General features: G+C 36.9%; 1 protein-coding gene across 1 annotated transcript in view; it reads right to left on the bottom strand.

Annotated features, from left to right (window-relative positions):
• LOC105263953 (sialin) overlaps window positions 1–14,185 on the bottom strand; it is a 72,314-nt gene extending 58,129 nt beyond the window's left edge. The window contains exon 1 of the mRNA XM_011300489.1: window positions 13,858–14,185. The gene's annotated coding sequence lies outside the window, so the exon portion shown is untranslated. The remainder of the gene's footprint in view (window positions 1–13,857) is intronic.
• Between the last annotated feature and the right edge of the window lie 7,203 nt (window positions 14,186–21,388).

Below are 21,388 nucleotides of genomic sequence, written 5' to 3'. Positions count from 1 at the left end.
ATCGCCTAGCGGAAAAGAATAAAAATAGAATTAGCGATAAGGAAAAGCGAAAAGAAGTATCCGAAGAAGTGGGAGTGAGGATTCGCCAGAAGGGAAACGTGAAACAAACAGCATAGAAAAAAGTTAGCAGACTCACTCACAAATGTTCGACGAGTACCTCTCAGCATTTGTCTCATTCTCTATCGCTCAAAGAAAAGGTTCGCCTACAGATACACGAAGAGAGATATCCAAGAAAAATTACTGATCGAGTCAATGTGGGATGATGCGCTATATTGTCGAAGAACCATGTGAAAAGCAGTTCCGTCGGCCTTCGGGAGTTTCCGTCAACCGAGCGGCATATGATTGGGTCCTCCCGTGAACCCATCGCCCGCACTAAAGTCACGGAGAGGCGACTGGACAGGAAATTAGGCTGGATAACATTGAGATCAACATTTGAGACTGGTTCTCACTGTTCCAATAATTTTTCCGCGTATTTCTTTGGCGGAACGGTTGAAAATAAATCGAGCCCCTTTTATTCGGCCATACGATTGAGAGGTAGACGTTGGTCTTATGTCCACAGTATCCCAAACAAACCCATGACTTGTGAATATAGCTCTGGAGTAGGCTATACTACCATTCAGGCTTCGAAAGCGATACATAAATAATGATATCGGTGTTTTTGCAAGCACATCACATTGTACCTGAATAGCCCACAGAGCCATCGTCAGTGTTCTAACCACCAGCACCAATACCACCATTTCGACAATAACCATTACCATCACCAGCCGCTGATTCACTGTAGCCAGCAACCGTGTATGTATGAGGGGGTAACTCCACCGTGGCCATGCACCCTAACCCCCCTCACCCACCACCCACCACCCCCCAGTGGTGGTGTAATTCACCTTCCCCGTCGAGAGCCGCTGTGTAGAGTTACTAGGATCGATACTTATCGGCCCGAACCAACCCTGGATTCCACTCGAGCCCACGCTGATTTTTTTTTTTCACCTCCCAGCGTTTCGCATCGAATTTGTCCCCCTTCCAAATTTCTACTACATCAAAAAAAGCCCATATTTTCCGACCAACTACAATTTAACAAACGACAAACTCTCAATTATCAACCGCTGACCTCATACTCATAACACGATAAAGCGATTAAATCTGTATTGAATTAGGACGTGCAGATATTGATGACTTACTAGATGAACACCTCGTCATATTTAATCGGTGATTAGAGGGAGTGGAAAAGACCCGGATGACGTACGGTGGTGGAGATTTTGAGGGCTGCTGCGATATACTTCACGCCACGGATCAACAACATCGAGTAATGACCGACTGGGTAGTCCTGGATTAGCGAGTCCCACATGGAATTACGTTTGCCAACATAACCCTGCACGCCAACCAGAGCTATATACAGCTATGTACGTTGAGGTTGCATATACGTGTGATACTTTGCCTATCGATCCTTACTCTAGAGATGCTCAGGGGATTAATGGCCTTACAATCACGAGAGAAATCGAGAATCCCCGGCCAAAAAGTTTTGGTGCTTGCTAGATGATCGGGAGACCTTTAAGCAGAGCGATTGACATAAATGCGATTTTTTTGCAGTTATCGATAAACGAAGGAAGTGGGTGACAAAAGGGAACTATATGGTGCAGTAGATCGGATCTTCGACCAAGTCCTTCTATTGTGAAGAACCTCCGTTCATCCAGGCGATGGTTATCGACGAATCATTCCGGAGGATAATTTGTGTATTTTCCAGCTCAACTGTCCGTTTCACGTGGCCCTGAGGAGCTGTTACCAGAAGAGTATCTGTTAGCTCGAGTCGTGCTCATTCCAAGATGTGATACATTCGCAAACTCATGAATTGAAATCTCCGTTGTATTGGGCAACAGATGAAGGTACCGTGGTGTTGATAGTCTGCGGAATTGTTGAAGTTCCTCACTGAAAGTGAGCCAATGTTTGATGAAGGCAATTGGAAGTTAATCGTGCCAGTTGAACTTGAGCAGCCATAATTCTTGGATGAGTATCTTTGCCGTGACAACCGCCGGCGTAATGAATCCCACAGGATCATAAATTTATGCAATCTCGGACAAAATTATGCGCTTGGTCATAGTGTTCTTGTTGAAGTTTGCAACGGCAGGTGAAACCGGAAGGCCGCCAACAGATCCGCAACACTTTCACCGTCGATTCCTGAACTTTCATGGTCGGAACTGATTCGGAAAAGAACCCAAGTCGTTCCGAACTCCCAAACGAACTCCAATCTGCCGCAACATCTTCAGGATGTCCGTCTTGAAGACCAGGAGGTCGACGCAGGTGTCGGATGTGTTGATTTGCACATTCCAGAATCAATGCACATCCTAGATGGAGGATGCTGTTCAAAGACACTCCGGATGAGCCTCGACGAGAGGCGTCAAGCACCACTTCGGATTCGTGACCTTTTTGACCTTCGAAGTCGATGATCACCTCCTTTGTTCAAGTCATTCATCCCGTCCTTGACGATTTACTTTGAAGCGTCCCTGGTGGTCCCGTCCGTTCGACAATCACTCCAAGACGCTGACTACCCTCCACGTGCCTCACGTAATCGTGGCCCTTCTCCATCGTTTATTTACCGGCCGTTGGATTACCGACTGCAGCGCTGAATGGCGTCGATAAGTGCTCGCTCTCATGTATGATTTACCCAGTGGGGATGAGGTGCTCACATTACGATGGCGGATGATTGAAAGACGGGGATGCAGATTAACTCGACAAGCACCGACCAACCACGAAGTGTCTCTTCATGAATGACGTCACATGAGAACCTCGTGTGTTGAGTTGTAAAGCGAGCGGTGTAAACAAAGGAAATAAATTGGATTCCCTTTGTGCCTCGTTGAGTGTCTGACCTCGGATGATTTCCCTCGGTGAGCTTTTCAGAAACATCGCCCTCCGAAGAGGCCCGAAGATTGCCGAGAGGTCGAGGGGATAATCTAACTCGCAATTAGTCCAGATTTCAAACAGATCCAGACGACAAAAATAAAACGTGATATTATTTTTAAATAATTCAAGTTTCTTCTCCGATGAGTTAATTACACGTTTATTTAGAGTTCGGAAAATATAAATTTTGAATTATTTGGAGTATATATTTAAATATTGAAATATTTTAACAGATGGTGGGACATTTCGACCGCTTGAAATAATATCTTTGGGAAGTGATAAAAGTGAAAATAAAATTCTTTCATATTTCGGATGTTGTTCTTTTTCTGCTCATTCATATTAAGGGATGACCTAGAATGTTTTGGTTATAATTTTTTTTATATCTTCCATCTTCCAATAACTTTTCGTGACCGATTCAGTACTCTACTTGTTCCGATGCATGCGATTGTGAATTTCACACTGCACGGCATCAACCATTTCTCAATAAGCATGCGTATTGATCCAAAAGTGCCGAGTAGTGGTACCGTCCTGGTACAATCTTCACATTTCACATGATTCGGGATCACCTAAACTGAACTCGCAGAGACAATTTTTCAAGTGAATTCCCTTTTGAAAAATTCCATTTCTCAATCATAAAAATGAATGCTGTATGAGGGACGGGGAATTTCTCGTTCACAAGAAATGTGAGATGAAGTGCCTAGGCGCTGGATAGCTCAATTGGGGCACCACCCGATGCAAATATATAAAAAAATCTTGTAATCCATTCTCGTATTGGGAATAATCCCGGATTCTCGCCTCATCCTACGCAACCATTTCCGATAAAATCGTAAAATGTGGAACGCGATAGAAATTCCGTCAAATTTAATAGTAAATTTTCTGTTTAAAAAACCCAATAATTTGTCATTCTTTGAATAATAAAGGATTCTAAACAATAATTTGAATTTTCAACACGAATTTCTATTCTATGACCCCGACGTCAAATAAAAATTGCATTTACAAATTGAAACGTTCGCTTCTCCTTTTTCTCCTATCGATAGAATAAAAATGTCTGGCAGTCGAAAATATAAAATTTATAAAAAGAATTGATATTTTTCACATTTTATAAAAACGTCATAAAAATTTCATAACTGACTAAAATTGTTTTGCATCAATTTTTTTAAATAATATAATCTTCCTTCACAGAATCAAAAACAATAATAACTTCCGATGTCTATTACTTCAACTAATTAACGCACGGAAACATTAATTAAAAATTAACAATGAATTATAAATTATATAAATATTAATTAAAAATTAATAATAACAATATAATATTTTTTTATAGCTATTACTTCAACTAATTAACTTATCGGAGTATTAATTACTGAAAAATGAAAAATTAATTGCGATAAATATAGCGAATTTGAATCATGAACTTTTGTTTTGACTGTACCGGGGATCCTTAAGCCTGACACTCTGATAAACTCGTCATCTCTCAATAATGATGCGGAACAAATTGTAAGGATGGGATTGACTGGATTGACTGGATTGACGGGATTGTCCCCTAATCCGGTGATTGAGGCACAGCCTCCGGAAGTTATCCGGATTTATACGGGTGGAAGTAAGAAAGTTGATGGGATTTTGGTTGATGCATGCCACTGTCCAATATCAGTGTTAATACAAGCCCTCGATGTCTTGATTATCCCATCCCATGTTTCCGGAATTAATTTCCCCGGAAGAGAAATATCTCGAAGAAAATTAGCCCCCCCCCCCTCCCCCCCACGAAATAAAAACTGCCGTAACCATTAAAAGCCGCTAACTGGGACACAGCACTTGAACCGAAAAATTATTCAATAAACATTTTCCGGCAAAGGACTGTCGGTGAGTGAAAGAAAAATTCGCCGAAAAAAATTGACGGAGAGAATTTGTCAACGCGGAAAAAACTTTAGATGTTTCATACGGAAAAATTAACAAGGGAAAACAATTCTCAAAGGAAAAATTGATGCGGAAGACAATTCCAGGAATTTTTTAACGTGGAAATAACCTCCGGACAGCGTTTAATGAGGGGTCTCTTGTTGCCGTGTTTTTTTTATCCGTTTTCTCGACTTTTAATAACAATTGCATTGCAAATTGGACTTTTGGGCGGAAATAAGATTGTTCAAATGGTAAAACTCGGGCGTAAAGTATCGGTAACGAATGGGCGGAGTTACTTCAGATTAAATAGAGAAATTAGTCGCTCTTAATCAGATTTTACGGGAGATTATAATTTGCCAGGCAGTAATTAAGGGCTCCAGTACTTTTTCCTAATTGATTGCCGGCAATTGTGAGGGTGAGGGATAAACAAAGAGTAAAATAAAATCGATCTCTGAAGTAAGCGGCTGTTCAATTTTTATGAAAATTTCAAGTGATGTTAATTAACCGATGATTCAACGGTCAGTTATCGTGATAATTCAGGAATGAGAAGTCGGGATAAATTACTAGGTGATAAAAACAAAATTGGATAGACTCTGTTTTTTGTTACTATTTTCAACTTCTGCCACTGCATATCCTCTTTATCTCACGGAGTGAAGAGACTTCCGTTTGTCCAACACCCACTGCATCCTGTCATGAGATACATTCTATCAGTTCCGAGAATTTTATCGAATCTTGGATGTTCCCAGCACTTCCGGTTCGCCACTATTTTTTTTATAAAAATAGATGTCAAAAGTATTTGATTGAAATTCGATGATAATGAAATAAAATTCAAGGATTTGTCTGCCACTGATTTCATCCAAAAATTCATAACTTACGAATTATTTAATACACCATCTCAACTAAACGAATCCTTGAACAAAATAATAATAATAAAAATAGCAATAATTGTTTCTCTCGGTGAAGACAAGAAAAAATAATATTCATCGATTTTTCATTTCATTATTTATTATTTAATTTATTTATTATTTAATTTATTTATTACTTCAATAACTTGTCTATTGAAAAATTGAGATATTCATTGTAAAAAATATTTGTTGTTTATGGAAAGCATAAATTGTGGTGTAAAATAATTTATTGTTAAAAATACACGTCGAATTGCCCTAGAGCTATGCGTGGGAGATTCAGACAGATAATTCAACTTGCAATTTTGCTCTCTGAGAGGGTACGTGATGGTTCATGTATATAAGAATTGCGCTTGAGGGGACTGTATGCGCATCAGTGGGTATTATCCATCACACGTTTTCAGGTACATGGCGCGTGTACACCTGCCCTTTGTATCGTCCACAAGTATTTCTGCATCTCGTTGTGTCCATTCTACACCTGCCGCAACTCCACATGTCCACGGTCAATATATAGCGAGAAAAATTCCCACACGATTATTTATCACGGGTGTATCATTACCAGAATTATTAAATCAGAATTGTAATTACTGCACGGAGAGAAATTTTGATGAAAAATTTTGACCAGAATCGCTGGAAAAATTACCGGATATGCGCAGTAAGCGTCGAGCATTACGATCTAATCTTACTGGAAGCGCAGTAAAATTTACTGGAAGCGTAGTAAAATTTACTGGAAGCGCAGTAAAATTTACTGGATGTGCAGTAAAATTTACTGGAAGCGCAGTAAAATTTACTGGAAGCGCAGTAAAATTTACTGTATGCGCAGTAAAAAGTGAATAACCAGTACGAACACTTCAGATTTTTAGCAGTACATTTTAGAACATCGAATGAACTTCCGAGAAAATTGAGGATAAGTCCAGTAATTTTTGTTGCCCTGCGCAGTAAATATTCCAAAGTACTGCAGTAATTTTTCATGAATTACACATGAATTTTCATCAGGGCAGTGCCATACCCCGCATTTACCAATACAAGACCAGTAATTTATCGTACATATTTCTCTCCATGTGGTGAAATGAGAAATGAATCGAAAAGTCAATACTGATTTTATGAAATTTCTGTAAAATGTTTTTTCAACTTTTCTCCATTTTTCTATCACCGAATTGTCTTGCGACTGGACCGCAGAGATATTATTTGAGCTCAACACCTCAAAAGAAATAGCATCTTGAATCCAGCTTTCATCGCAAGACATACCGCCTTTTAAACCTGCCACAACGCTGTGTGATGGATAATTTCCGAAAACAGTGAAGCGTGGAAGGATCAAATGAAAATAGGTCGAATGAAGGAGTCAAACGAAATTAGGCCAGACTTGGCTAGATCAAACGGAGATGGAACGGAAGAAGAATGTAGCTGTGACGGATCAGACTGGAATTACGGGATGATTGGCTTTTCTGTCAATTTTATTTACGTTCGACCTCTCTACATCTGACTCGTATCCATTGGGGCCATGTCCCTTTGACCCTTGACATTCAGCTTTGTGTCACAGTTTTCCGTGTGACTTTTCTGTGCATCACTGGTCTCCAAGATTGCCCATCAGTTGACGCTGCACAGAGCCGCCAGATGTCGCGACTCAACCTCAGCTCAAGCTTGCCGCAAGGTACCGTGTGCGATAAGAAAATAGAATATTATCCAGGGGATTTTATCCACTCGTGTGGTTCATCGAGCCAAATCCACAATCTTCTCTCAAATAAATTGAATATAGTAAATAATTAATTACTAAATTGTAATCAATCAATCAATCAATAAATTAATGGGTCTTTGCCGAGTTTTATTCCAGTATTGGAAGCAAAATTACTTAGGAAAAATATTTGAGGAAGGACCGCAATCAAAACAAAAATTTCGAATTGGTCTCGCAATCAAGTTCTAAATGCAGAGATTAGTGGCGTCATGGACGAACTAACCTTTCCAGTCTGAAGTTGCCTGCTCAGCTGATTGATTGATGGAACGTCGAGAAAGCTTGGCGCCTAGTCAGTTGATTTGGATGAAGTTTGTGAGCAAACGAAACTTAATTCAACATCACGTTTCATGGTGAATACCACCATCAAAGGAATACATTGCACTGTTTCGTACCCATATTGAGGGTTATGCTTCGATTAAACATTTATCCTCTGTACAATTTTCTGAACTAAAAATCGTAAAAATAAATTCTTCTAATTAAAAAATAAATAAACGAACAAAAAATGTGAGGAATTATTTAACGCATTCCCTGATAGAAAATATCGATCGAAAATTCGACAATTTTTTGAAGTTTTTTGAGGCACCGGAATTTTATTAATAAATTCATGTCGTGGAAGCACAAAACGCCGATTACAACCAGTCTTATGGTGTGTAGTAATATTGTAATTTAGGTTGGCAACAAGGAATACCTTGGTTTATTGTCTGGTATAGATTCGCTCCTTTAGGAGACTTGCACGTGTACAAGACCTTGTCAAGAAATAAAATTAAAACTGTCCCTGTAAAGACTTCAATGGCTCTCCATAAAACACCTCATAACGACTAAGAATTACCATTCAGATTCTTTTACGATCCATAATCGAACTGACGTACTAGCGGAATGACTCGAAATATCAGATTTTTATTTGTCGCCCTACACGGAGAAAAATATTTAATAAAAATTTCAGAACTAGTTCCCTTACCGATTATGGAATCGATTCCAAATATTTAAGTTACGGTATCGTAATTTTTCACTGATAATTCAAATAAAAATTACGCAACCACAAAAAAAATAAAAATAAAAAAATAAAAAATAAAAAATAAATTCCTACAACCACATTTCACCCCAGAATTACCAAAAAAAAAAATTACGTGTAATTTCCATGGAATATTTCCCTCTCTTTCAGAATTTTAACAAAAATTCTTCTCTCGGTTAATCATCCCCCATCTTTTTATCTAAAGTTATCAACGAAATCGGATTGTTATCAATAAACAAACTTGCCTTTCGGCTATAATCACGTGTTTATTTTTCCCTCCCACCCTACCCTTGGAAAAATATAAAAATTCTAAAAAGTCGTGGAAATTGAATCGAAGAATCGATTTTACAGAGACCCCATTTGAAAAAAAATGAAAGGCAGAGTCCATTGTGTGTTTTTAAAGCCAAATATTGTGAATCCACTCACGTATAATTCAGGATTTTAACCCGATGACTACTAGTATAAACGACAGACGGGAAGCGCCTTGTTACGTGAGCGAAACTGTCTTTGAGTAGAAAAAAAAAAAATTAATCCCTGTTCTGGGTTTGCAACCTGTTTACCATCTGTTCCCAAACCCCAAAACGCATCTTCTATACAAATCGATAATTTGATATAATTTGATTCTCTAAAATGAGAGCTTGATTGAGAGCTATTACACCCAAGAATCCTTTCATAATGTTCCCAACAAAGTGATTAACTAAAAAAAAAAAATCAGCGAAATAAAGATAACATATATTAATAAAGGAAAAATAATCTCTGATGATCTCACAGCGTTTTTCATTAGTGAGATCGATAATAATGATAGTCAGATGAAATTACTGGGTGAAATTAGAATTGTAAAATATAAAAGTAAAATATTTGTCTCGAGGTATTTCACGACAGGTGAAAATTACGTGTAATTTCAAAACAATAACAAGAGGTTTATTGGTAATTGATACATCGCCTGGAGATATGGAGATTCGATCCACTGCATCAGGGTTTAGTCAGGGTTTTTAGTCAGGTGATATGGACCTGATCAGAACATGATCTGGAGTCGCTTGGAGTTTTTTGGGGCTCGATCCACCCGATCACGTTCTCATAAAAAATGACTCCATCAGTCACCCCTCAAAAAATAAAATAAAATACCGAGTGTACTGATAATCAAATCAATTATTCCTCCTCACGAAATGATTACTCAGTCATTCCAAATGATCATGCACGATGTAATGCCATTCCATTATTCCTCCCACGTATCAAAAAGCCAATCAATTATTGATATTGCGAATAATCTCGTTTGAACTGTTGGAAAAAAATCAAAATTTATTACCAATCAATGTTCAGATTCATTGGAAAGATCAAACGATACGATGGGTGTTCATTCGTCTGCGAAATCATGGATATCGCGTGGAGAAAACGTTCAAGTGGAAAATATCGGTACCGACTGCTCCGATTAAAATCTAGATGGAATATCCATGCCCATTTTTTTACAACAGTAAAAAACAAAGCGATTGCGGGATTTAAAAAAATGTCAAATCTTTCCCATAAACTCCACTCGAATCCTAAATTCAAACAAATTGGACCTCCACATAGGGATAAACCCATGTAACCCCCTGCGACACCCATATGATTCTCTCATGATCCCCATACAGCCGTTGCTTCCTAACATTTCAGTCTCGGGGGTACGGATTCGACGAAATTAAATGATCGGAGAGACCCCCTCCATGGCGCAGCCCAAAAAAAAAAAATCTCTCTTCCTGAACCAAGTGAGAAAATTGTCGGGTAAATTCAATTTTCATTTTTTTTCTTTTTTCTTTTTCTTTTTTTTTCTTTTTCCCCCAATCCTTCATTATTAAATAATCCCAATTTTTTAAACATAATTATATTAAACCAAAAATCATTATCCGAAATAATAATTTATTGATTTTTTAGTAATAAAAAAAAATAGAATATGTTTTTTTTTTATTTGTTAAAAAATATTATTTTATTGGTGGAGTTGAAAAAAATGTTTACATTGTTGTGATAAAAAAAAGGCTAAAAGTATTTAAAGTAGCTCGATCCTTTACAGTGCCGATACCCTCGATTTACTGCGCATGTTTGGTGCGCAGAGGGGTACATGTATTAACACATTTACACAGTCGGAAGGAGGGGGAATGAATTTCCCCGACTGAAACCGAGGGAAGGGGAAATAGCGGGGAGCCACTGTATTACTCAGACTTAAGCCTATAGAATCTCTTATATAAAAATCGAATATGATTCCACCCCATAGGTTTCATGATCTCACATGGAGCCCTACATGCACCCCAACTTCACATGTTTTATCACAGTAAAATGATTTTAAGCGCGACAATAAAGATCCACCGGTGAAGATCGGCAAAGGATATCTGAGGGTCAAGCATTCGAGATAAATCGAATAAATAAATAGAATCAGATAGCAATAATGGCGAAACAGGGCATAAAATTTATGAGAACGATCCAAAAAAATCGAAATCGAGAGTTATTCTATTGTACGGGCGTTAGATCGTTATAAAAATGGGGAGATGAATCTGCGATAACCGAAGTACGTCGTACCCCTCCGTGAAATTTTTTTTTCAAGTCGGGATTGGTCGTCCCAATCGGATGGGGCCGATGAAACCGAATTCATGCTACCGATATGTCATTGATCAAAAGCCCGAAAACGTGCTGCATATGGGATGCTGCGGAAAATTTTTATCCGAGACTCGGTGGTCGCTTTTTCATAAATTCGTCAATTCTCCGGGGACAAAAAATCAAATAGGTCACGAGCGGATCCAATACACCCGCCGATTCTCAACCGACATTGGCCCAGCTTAGGGTTGTCAAGTGTCGGTGGATGATGGGCGTTGAAAAATAGTCGGCCTTTTTTTAATTTTATCTACACCCTTCGGCTAATCCTTTCTGAAGAAAACGATAACTGCGGATAATGATGAGTGAAAAAGTCAAGCCCTCGGGGTTCTAGTCTCTGAGTTTATCGAGTATGGGCCACCGTGAACTTATCGCTTACGATAAAGTTTATCAGTATGAACAAAACAGTGTATTATTTAATTTATTACATTCCATTAATTAACAAACTGCAGATACGGTTTATCAATAGGAAAAATGGAGATTATTTTTTCCACTAGATAAACAAGATGATTCATACCCATGTCGATTTGTTAAATACTAAAATTGTATAATAAAAATAAGATTAATTTTTTTTTAATAAAAAATGAATAATAAAAAAGTTATAAAATAATAAATTTGTATGATAATCATAATAATTTTAAAATTAATAATAAAAAGTTGTTAAATAATAAATAAATTAATGATTTTAAATCAAAGTGAAACTTAAATAAATTCACCATTGAAGGAAACAATTAATTTCCTAAAAATAAATTCTCCACATTGTTCAAAATTAATTGAATAAATTTTAATTGAATAAATTTTAATTGATAAATTAATTAGCCCAAATAAATTTTTTTCTCAGATACTGTTTTCTCAGTTTTGTAATGAGACAGCCCTCATAAATAAATAAAGAAATAAGACACCCCGATGAAGTGCAAACCGAAAAATTCGGGGATAAGCGGTAGTTTGAAAGGAAGAAAATACAAGAAGGGCAACCCTTCGAGAGGAGTAACCAGGGACGCCTTTTTCCGGAGGGTATCCGGGACACATGACAGAAATAAGCGTATGAAGGGACCAGTCGATTCAAAATTGGGGCGTGAGCCACACACAAATTGCTAGGCTGCCACTCAAATTGGCCCGGCAACGAACAATCGCCTCTTATTACCTTGCATTCATCGACGCCATCATGTACGTACTCGCTGTATGTGTCTCGTGTTACTTGAGTCCTTGGTTGTGTTAGAAATTCCCAAAGAGGTGACAATTCAATGCGAAAATTTGGGGTGGGGGGGTATGGCGGATATTTTTGTCCGCGGAAAAAAATTTTCAACGAATTTTCATTTCATTGTATTTAAATATATTTAAGAAACATGACGAGACGATCAATCAATTGTTTGGTCAATCAATTCTTATTGTTAATAGGTGTCTCATAAGGCTCTGTACAAATTAATTTCAATTTTTTTCTCTCCACCTTTCCGGAAGAAATTTCAAAATGACTCTAAAAATATTCTCCAAAAAATTGAACTCTATGTACCATTTCTACTCTCGTACTTGCGGAGTACTTGTGGAAGGATCTTAACCTAAAAAATGGTTGAAGGTCATTTCGTCGAAGGTTTTGCCCTCTGGCGGTGGAATTTTTATCGAAAATTTTTTGGCGTGTGTCTGGGCGATCATTTCGCGGATTGACCCGACAGGGTCTTGACCTCTGCTGATCGAATGAGAAACATCTTTATTCAGAAAACTGTTCTTAGTTACATTATATAAGTAGATTGGGAGCTTTTCGATGGTTTAACTGTCGTGTTATTTGGATCGATAATACGGAAGTGACGTGCATGGCAACGGGTTTATATTCACGTTCTCGCGGTTCACATCATTTTCGAACTCGAAACTATCAGAATCGAGTACCAACGTTGGCACCACTGATCCCGAATCGCTAATTCAAGTTGGAGTGCTCCTACCGACGCATTGAAACGTTATGATTTGGAGAGCGGGCTTTTTAGTCAGGTGGAATCATTGATGAAAGTGCACCAAAAAATCAACTCTAGTGTAGGTCCTCCAAAAAGGCCATCATTTTTTTCCTACCTGTATCTACACCTCAATTTTTGACTAAAAATTATTTTTGAGGTTATATCTCCTGATGGAAAAATCGATTATTAAATCGATCGAGGCAGTATATCGATGTGATTTTATCATGACTCGATTGCAGTTCAAACTAATCTCGATCAATCAAGATATTCGATTGTCAATCGATTGTCAATCGATCGTCAATCGATCCTCAATCCAATAAACCGCCGATCGATCACTTGACCATCAGTCGGTAAGTCCGTCATAGAAAAAGAACAAAGAACCTGAATAAAATCCTTCATAACAACAATTGAATTTTTTATAAATAAATGCATAATCAATCGTTGGATAATTGCTAGATGAGGATGAACCCTGAACCCTGAAGATACATTTTTTATGGAAGAATTTGTCGAGGGTGACAAAAGTTATCCACTGAATTCCCGTGAATCACTCAACTCTGCAGACAACAAAGGATATAAATATTGAAGGTATGAGTTGTCAATTGAAAATCGGAAAACAATGACTCATTCACCCCAACAAAACCTGCTTGGCATCCATCAGCGTTTTCACTGAATCATAGTCTTTTCAGGAGTCCAACACAAATCTTCCAAGGATCATATCCATATATATCCTCCTCTCCATTCCCCTGTCTTTGTTCCTCTATCGGAAAATTCTTGATTGAATCAAATTCCCTGTCTCCATCCTATAAATAGCTCTCGATCAAACCCCATGCCTCGAGTTCATCAAAATCGTTTTAATTATTCACTCACCTCATGGCGAAAGTGGTTTCCAGCGTCGAATAAAGTCACATCTGCCTCATGAACACATATTTTTTTATTATTTTTACTGTTTTCACGGATATTTTTACCGATTGAAAATGAATCTGATGTGATGGTGAATCTTGTTAAGACTCGGGTGGAGAAGGTCAAATTGTTTTTTTTTCAGGGTGCTATCAGGAAGATGGCGAATTCGATGATTCACTCACGGAAATGCCGAAACTGAAAGACGTGTTGTATACTGATGGGTAGACGTATTGTTCGACCGCAGGAAACTTAACCTCGGGTTTCGGTTGTATTTCTCATTTTGTTTACGTGATTTGTTTACCCCATCGACTCATCGACGATTCACTGCCGTTCTCTGTCTTGTACTTCGGGACGTCAATCTTAGATAAGCGATAAACTTTCCGTTTGGCCGTTGCTCCTTCCATGTCCACATGCTGAAATGAAAATATACAGGGTGTTCCATAACATGGAGCTCAATTGAATAGTGCCCCTCAAGCACTACTGATTGAAAAATTATAATAATGAGAGTCGTTAACCATTACCGAATCGTCCTGAATTAGGAGCAATTAAATATTCGTTAATAATTACTGAACCATTCGGTTGAACGTTGGCATGCTCGGTCAAATGACCATTCGGTAATAGTTACTGAATCATTAATTGACCGGAAAAACAGATTGCTCGCTCATGATTAATCATGATTTGGAATAATATAAAAAATAAAGTAGACTGTGGACAGTATCGTAATGATCCTCACGATAAGAATTTCATTTAAGTGCAGATTAGAAGGATCGAATTCCAGTGCATGAAACACTTGTTTAAGGTTATGACTCTTGATAATTAATTCACACAAAACAATCAAACCAAAAGTCATTACTAAATCCTTCATTTTTGATGAGTGATTTAAAATCGCTTTAGAGTGCACCTCATTCTGATAAAAATGATAATTGAATTGAATGTAGGCGGATGTAGCCGATGATTTTGAATAGACGATATAAACAAGTGGGCGGGTTCCATCAATCGAGATTCGACCAACTATTACCGAATACTCGCGAGTGTCATCAAAACAAAACCGTTGTATTCCTACAATTGAATACAAAATCATACTTTATTGAATGAATAATATTTACAGTCACCTCGAACGAATACGTATTTAATCCAAGCCAATCGAAAAGAAGTGGAACTCATTAGGTAACACCAATTGGCTTGAATCAGGGTTGAGGCGAGGTTGCAAATGAAAAAATGATTAGACTGAATTTTCTTCTGTTTTTATTCTCACTTGGTGGCATGTTTTATGGGAATGAGTCCCTGTATGCAGCCCATAGGTGCATTGTGCACTCGGTCAAAGTTGCCTGCCGGAACTAGCCCCGAAGACTGCAGATAACGCCACCTCGACGAACTGCTTCTGCTTTCGTATAAACTAAAAAGATACCATCTTTACTGGTGGTCCTCCAATAAAGAACAGGAAGTCCTGGCAAATAACGTACGGTATACCCTTTTAACATTTTCCGGTCTTCCAACTTTCCTTGTTTCCACAAAAAATTTCATTCAAGAAACTAATCGTCACAAATGTTTCATTCTCATTTCAACTTTAAGAATAATAAGAATAAAGAATGCTAAATAATTCATAATGAAGATGCGGTTTGTTCGTCGCTTTTTATTTATCATAATTACAAAAAAAAAACAATCAAAAAGATTTTTTTAATGATATAATTAAAATTTTGAAATATAATGCATAAATTTGGGATTGAATTCGTCGAGGAATTGAGAAGATTTTTTTGGTGATTAGAGGGTTTAATTAATGAGTGGATGATTGACATTTTTATTTTTATTTTTTATGAGTTATTATTGAAGGGACTTATATCCAGTTAAATGTCATAGGAATTTTTTTTTTTTTGCGGGCTATAGGAGAGGCTTCATATACTATCCCACCCTCGCCCCTTTTATCGCCTCCTGAATATTTATGTTCAGTGGTTTCTTATAAAATAGGAAGATTGTAGTTGTAAAGATCAAAAGGCGTTGAAAGTGAGAAGGAAATAATCAATGAAGTGATGATGCCTGCGTAATGGCCATTTTTTTCAACCAATGGAAATGCACATCCTTTTTTTTTTTTATTTTTCCCATTGGCAATTCTAATTTATCATATTTTATTACTCGTAAAAACAACTCTCACAATTTCCAATATTTTTTCAACGAGAACTTTTTCCAGCAATCGCTATTCCTTATCGTTAAATAAATTGCACGGAATTCGAAATTATTTGATTCGTTCTGTTAAGTGATAAAAATCTAAACAACTTTTTTTCTTTGTCTGCCGCTTACTCTAAAGAACATTCAGGAAAAGTTTAAAGCACTTCAGAAAGTTTTTGAGAGAGAGATAATTGGATTTGGAATTAACAGTGGCGGCAAGAGGAGAAAGTGATAAAAAAAAAATTGTGGAGAGTTAAAAAAAAATCGTTCAACATCAGCTATTTAAAAATACGGGGAATAAATATAATTTCGGGATCAAGTGCACAACGATGTAAATAAATTATTTTAGCGGTTGATATCACAAAATTTTTTTCGTAAACTCAAAAATTATGGGACATTTTTTAATAACAAGTTGTTCTTGAATAAAAATTTTATTTAATCCGGACGGAACGACCGATAAATTTTATTCGAAACCCGTTAATCCCCATTTTTCATTTCTCCACGGATGCGTGTTGTGGCGACATGGGGGTTCCCGGAAATCCACTCTTCTGTCGTATTTCATTTCTTTAAATAATTCTATTATATATGTGACATTCCACCGAATAAGGAACCACTTGTGCGTGCCTAGATTACGGAATCACTCGAAGCTTCATTGGTTTATAAAATTCAAAAAGGTCCCATTGTATCGTTTTAATCCACCGCGAGAAATATTCAGTAAAAATGACGAAACGATTCACATAATCGAAAACGAGAAATCGTGTTCCAGGAGTTTTGCAGGAATAAAAGAAAATTAATCTGAAGTGTAAGAATAAAATAAAAAATATAAAATTGATATTCATTCCAAAAGGTTCGGCACCATTTCTTTTCGTACGCGATCGATTCCCAGAGAGTAGAACGAGATCTCATAAAAATTTCAAGGGAATCCGAATCGCACTAGATTTTCTCCATTAAAAATTGTTTTCCACCGATAAATCCTTGACGATCGGCAGAATCCGTCCAAAAATTATTAATAATTAATGGCACCATCTGCCATCCGCTGCCTCAAATTCACACATGAGATGATTAATTATGAATAATCAATTCGTTTTTTTAATTAAAAAATTCCCATTTTGCGCGGATGATTTCAAAATGACGTAAGTAGTTTTTATCGGGGAATTAATTATTCTCTCGGTGGGCGACCCTCGAAATTAAAGATGTAAAGAATCTGCGACTATTGGAAATGGCCGGAGGATTCCTCTGATTCATCGTGGGGAGCACCATCTGGAACATATTATGGTGATATATTCTTTTCTGATATATGAATACCACGTGGTGATTACCGACCCTTCCCTGGATTCATCAATCATCATCGATATCATCGACTTGATAGGTGAAGAACTAATCGATTTATTCCTCATAAATTATAATATTAATAAATATGTTATCTAAATCGCCGAGCCAACGATTTTTGTTTATTTACCTGAGAGGCGAATCTATTTCTTCGGTTAATATTTATTTCTATTTGTTTTTTCATTATTATTTCGATTCAGATTAATTCTGCAATTGAGTAATTTACGGATGATTACGATTAGATTTATTGTGATGATTTTATCATGATGATACGGAAATGATAATTACACTGAGAGAAAAATTTAGTAAAATATAATAAAACCGTTAATTCAAAAAAAAAATTATCGAACCTCATCCATTAAACAAAATCAAATATAATCGAAATACTACACTGAGAAAAAAAATTATTTTTACCAAAAATATCTTCTTCCTACCAGAAACTCTGACGATCACTGTGTAAATACTCCCATAAGTCTTACTAATGCCAAATATATTTTTTTGTGGTTAGTAAATATTCTTGGCTAAAGAAAAAAAAAAGAAAAAAAAAGGAAAATATTTTTCTGAGTGTAAAGTTTTTTTTTTCAATTCCCAAAATTTTTTTTTCGTCGCACCTGACGTATCATTAACGTAACCCTTCCGATGAGACTATATTATTTACATATCACATTAAAATCTAAAAATAAAAAGGGCAGAAGTGCAGAAGTGCAGAAGTGTAAAATTGCTGATCCATCATGAGCCACTCGAAGTAACCCAAAAATATTGAAAGTATTTGGACATGTCACGAGAACCCCATCAAGCGGATATTGCACAGAGGGTGCATCAGAGACGAGGCCTCACCCTTTTAAAATTTTTTACGACCTGAAATTCAACCCCATTGCCACATTTATCTCACCTCCCGCATCTTCGGATATTCCACCTATCCCTTTTAGATACTCGAGGCTAAAAAAGAAGGTACGTATGTACGTTCTTAAACATTCCTGTATACCTGGGCTTAAACCTTCCTGAGGGAAGAGAGAGGTGAAAGAAAAGAGCGGCCACCATCTGGCGACTAAAACCTTTTTTTTTTCTCTCCTCCATCACTATAGTCTCCCTCTTTGCCTTCGCCTCAATATAATCCCTCAGACGTTTTCCCAATCTTGTAAACTTCCATCTACATCACATACCCATGGTCCATTCATCGCGTCCCAATGTATATAGTTAAATCGAATTTAAGATCTACGTACCTATACGTTACGCGCATTACCCAGAATGTACATGAGAGACGGGTGGTCGTCTTTGTGACCAATTTCCTATCACCATCTTGCTCTTCTTGGCATTATCTTCCCGGCGATGGAACTCTTCTCGCAAATCTGTGATGAAAAGACACCCCGGGAAAATCCGAGAGGATTACTTCCCATCCTTTTCAGGGACTCAAAGAGACGACCCTCACTGGGGCGATCACATTTTTTTTTTCTCTTCTTCTTTTTTGAATAATCGAAAAATTCTATTTTCACGGCCCTCAGTGATCAATCCACTGGCGTCTCATCATTCCTCAACTGTTATCGCAATAGTCGGATTCAATTTCCCTGTGGTGAAGGGGTGAGTTTAAAAAAGGGGGTGGCTGTCCCAGTTGTTTAAATCTCTCGGTAACGAAAACCTTTTTTTTTGTGCGCACATGTTCATTGTCTGGAGGTTATCTCGGGTAATGGAAGATTAATGTTCTAACTCAAGTTTTTATGAAGGAAAATATTTGAAAATATTATTGGAGAAATTAATTTTTTTTTTCTTTGAAAATATCCTTAAATAATAATAACAATAAGCAAGTAGAAAAAATATGCATAATATATATTACCTCCTCGATTTTCATGTTACCCTGATACTTTTTTGAAAATTCCGAATTTTTCAATTTCAGTGAATACCTCTTCGATTTTCATGTTCCCCTGATACTTTTTCAAAAATTTCGAATTTTCAAATTTCAGTGAATACCTCTTCAATTTTCATGTTCCCCTGATACTTTTTTCAAAAATTTTGAATTTTCAAATTTCAGCGAGTACCTCTTCGATTTTCATGTTCTCTTGATACTTTTTCAAAAATTTTGAATTTTCGAATTTCAGTGAATACCTCTTCAATTTTCATGTTCCCCTGATACTTTTTTCAAAAATTTTGACTTTTCAAATTTCAGCGAGTACCTCTTCGATTTTCATGATCTCCTGATACTTTTTTGAAAATTCCGAATTTTTCAATTCCAGTGAATACCTCTTCAATTTTCATGTTCCCTAATACTTTTTCAAAAATTTCGAATTATCGAATTTCACGAATACCTCTTCGATTTCCCTAATATTAAAAATTCCGCGAAAAAAACGTCTATCTCATTTATAATTCGTGAATGATATCCTCGAACTCTTCCAAAGTGAACACCGATGTCGACAAAAAAAAAAATGTTCATCGTCCAGGAACTGATCCATGCACAACGCCCACGAGTACTTTCACAAGTGACCAACACCATTGAATCGTGGAAACTCAGTATAATACGACCACCACCCAGCAACCGTATATAACAATAAATATAGGAGCAATGAAGGTTATAACTTCTTCGTACGTACGATGTCCTTTAGCGATCTCCATCATGAAATTCCGTACACCGCATCCCTTTACCGCCAACTCTCTCACCTCTCCTCTTAGTGAACAATGGAAAATTTTGTTTGGGTTAGGCCACTGGGTGCTGTGGGCAGCATTGAACATTAAAATAAGTCCACGAAACCACTTCACCGCGGATATACGAATATAGGTACGTGTTATATGGTATATACAGCTGTATGTGTTAACGTTGAATGGAAAGGCCATCGCCCGAAGGTCCGCAATTTACTGAGCTATCATCCATGCGTATGCAGATGTAACGAGCTAACGTCGGGTACCAGAAAGGCACAAGAACATTTTGCGGTATTCTCTTTATCCACCCTTTCCTGTTCCGCGTATTCTTTCCTCGTACCTTTTATTCTCCTTTAGTATAAACAGAAGTATCATTGTTCAATTTATCATTTTACTCTTTTATTGATGCTACCTTTTTTCAACTCGCAATCATTTTTTCCGTTCTAGCTTCATCCAGATTATTATTAGCATTATGGATTAAATAGGATAATAAAATTGATTGTTCAGAATTTTTAACAATAAATTGATTATTAATTAATTTATTAATTAATTTATTATTAATTATTCCAACAGTCGAGATCTAACAAAAAATGGAGATGTATCTTCAAAAATTTGGGGGTGAATTAAAAATTTTTTATTCAGATTTTTAATTCACTATTGCAATTGGTAATTACAGTTTTATTTGAGAATCCAGGAATTATTTCTGGACTTTGGCCAACCGCAGTGTTTAATTGTTCTGAAGTTAATGGAAAGGTAATTATCACGTGGAATTTCCACCCCTATAGTGTTTCCCGAAGAAATTTCAAACCAAATGAGCGAGTTTAAATATTGCCCAACGATTGGCTGAAATCCAGTCTCGGGAAATAATCGACCGCCTACCACTCAAGTTTCAAAATGAATTTGGTATTTTCCAGAAAGTTCCAGCAGACATAAACAAATTTATCAGGGAATACCCGAATTCAAGCTATTACGTATGAAAATTAATGCATTTTTCGTGGAGAAGTTGTATACGATGTACGATGATGAGAACTAAAACCTTTATTTTCCGTCCAAGTTTAGCAACTGTGTGAAAAGCTGACTACGATATTCCCCGAATTTTTACAGTTCCGGAGTATAATGAAAATTTTTACCGCTGACTGGAACATATGGGAAAGTGGAAAATGGAAAATAGCTGCTGTCCCTCATCGCTCTCCAATAAAATCCACGGAAGAACAATTTTTTTCATTAACCAGGAGATTTTTGGTCGTGGATTTTAGTCAGAATCATTTGAATTAGCAGCAGCTGGAGGAGGGAGACGAAGTCATTTCTTTATTACGACTTCAAGGAAAATTCTGAATGATTTATTACGGGTGAACATCAGTGGAATATTCGCTCGTTG

The sequence above is a fragment of the Fopius arisanus genome, unplaced genomic scaffold (assembly GCF_000806365.1).
Source record: "Fopius arisanus strain USDA-PBARC FA_bdor unplaced genomic scaffold, ASM80636v1 scaffold00018, whole genome shotgun sequence".
NCBI lineage: Eukaryota > Metazoa > Arthropoda > Insecta > Hymenoptera > Braconidae > Fopius > Fopius arisanus.
The sequence above is the reverse complement of the archived record's forward strand: the minus strand, read 5'-3'. Positions and strand labels throughout refer to the sequence as shown.